Here is a 1,967-nt window from a genome sequence, read left to right on the forward strand (position 1 = left end):
AAAGTTTCAGTTGCAGAAGGATTCCTTTGTATCAAATAGAAAAACTATTTGAAATATATGCCATTTATTTTGAGTTATAGATGTTCAAATCCTGCAGAAACAGATGAACCCATTGCTGTTACCTTTGTGTATCATCAGATCAGAATGGCTTCTAAGTCCCCAGGAAAGATCCTGGACACAAATTTGCTTGCTTCTAAAGACTTCAGAAAGGTGGCCAGATTCTCTGTATTTTTGCTTCCATTTGTTATTTATTTGCTTATTAACACTGCCTGACCTCTCTGTCAGCCTTGTGCTGTGTCCCAAGTGCCACATGCCTGCCCTGGGATGAGTTTGGGACTTCCTGCTGTGTGCACCCAGCTGATGTCTGGTTGTTCCACATCAGCTGGTTGAATTGAGCAGTGGCCTCACCATTTCTGAATCTGGAAACCCTCCTTAAAGCAAACCCTCCTTAAAGAAACCCTCCTGGGTTATATGTAAATTATAATCCAGGGCATGGGTTGAGAAGTTGCTGTGGAGAGAGGAGGATCACTGCCTGCTGCCCTGTGAGGAGAGGCACTTACCCATCTCATAGCTCCTCTCTTTATACCAATATTTAAGATTTACACTTTGCTTCCCCCAGCTCTGTAGACCAGGAGGAAGTCTTTGCCCCAGGGGCAGCCAACAAGGGTCCCCATTTCTCCAGATATGATGAGACAAAACCCATCCCAGCTTTGTTTCATCTCGTAAGGAAAGAGAAAGTTAACTGGCACCTGGAATGCAAACAGCATGGATGGGCTGAACTGAGCAAGTTCATCATCAGCTGTTGCTGACCTGCCTGTGCAGTACTTGCACTCAAGACCTCCTCAGGTCCCTTCCAGACTTAATTATCCCATGATCACTACATGCACCAGCTGCTTCAGAAATTTTTGGCACAGTTCACTCACCTTTTCTGCCATGGGTTTTGCATACAGAGATGGAATCGTACCGAGGACAGCTGGAATTTCAGGAAAGGGACTTCCACCAGGTCCTGGATGTCCTGGCACCCAGAACCACAGGAATTTCCAGCAAACTGTGGTCATTCTTCAGCCTGGGCTTCCTTCTAGTGCAAATCTGGGGGAACCATGGGAAGACACCACTGTTAATGTCCTAGCTGGGAGTGGATTTGCTCTTCAGTACAACCTCTTCTTCCTGCTCCTCTCGGCAATTTGGTCTGATATTTGTAATGCAGCTGGGCTAAAGCCTGCACACTGTGGTTGTTACCTGGGATTTAACCCTGAAGGAGCAGGACAGCTGGGAAATATGAAATTTTCTGATGTAAACAACAGGTAAATGGATTTATTCAGCAGCAAAATAGCCTGGATATTTCTTACCATTGCTGAGTATTAACTTCTGGCCCTGTGCCTGCAGTTTATTCTGTCTTACAGTCACTGTTCATCTTCCCCCCTTCCCCTTTTTTTCTGTTATTTTTCAGATGCCTAAATGAGAGACTTGGCAAAATGCACAGCGTGTTTTCCTTATATTCCTGCCCAGCCTAACAATAAATTATAGCTTAAACATGGGAATGCTGCATCTGTCACTAGTTGTGAAGCGGCCTCGAAGAATTTTGCCTTGGCAAGCCTAATTGCTGATAACTGCTTCTTTTATGCAAATCTGGGTGCTCATGGGACTGCTAATTTCGTGGTGGGCTCAGGGAGGCAGAGCTGTGGTAGGCAGGGTGGTTTCCCAGGCACTGCTCTGCATTGCAATGGGCTGCCCCGGGAAGTGGGTTTTTCAAGCATCATTAGTTTAGATACCTACAAAAAACCAATGTGGTATTAGATCCAATCTCAAGGACAACAACAATTTAAGTTCCTGCTCATCCCTAAATTAGTATTCAGTATTTATTCCTAAATATAAAGAAATTGCCTTTGGTGGTACCCACAACACCAGTGCGACCAGGCTGCCTGCCAGCTTGGCTCATGGCACTCTCTTTGCATTGTTTCCCCATC

General features: G+C 45.2%; 1 long non-coding RNA gene across 1 annotated transcript; it reads left to right on the top strand.

The window, feature by feature from the left end:
• The first annotated feature begins 366 nt into the window (after positions 1–366).
• LOC146766947 (uncharacterized) lies at positions 367–1,541 on the top strand. The gene is made up of 2 exons (XR_014956813.1): positions 367–1,304; positions 1,451–1,541. It is a non-coding gene; the product is annotated as an uncharacterized LOC146766947 (long non-coding RNA).
• The last annotated feature ends 426 nt before the right edge of the window (positions 1,542–1,967 follow it).

Source organism: Lonchura striata, chromosome 7 (genome assembly GCF_050655825.1).
Source record: "Lonchura striata isolate lonStrDom1 chromosome 7, ASM5065582v1, whole genome shotgun sequence".
NCBI classification, from domain to species: domain Eukaryota; kingdom Metazoa; phylum Chordata; class Aves; order Passeriformes; family Estrildidae; genus Lonchura; species Lonchura striata.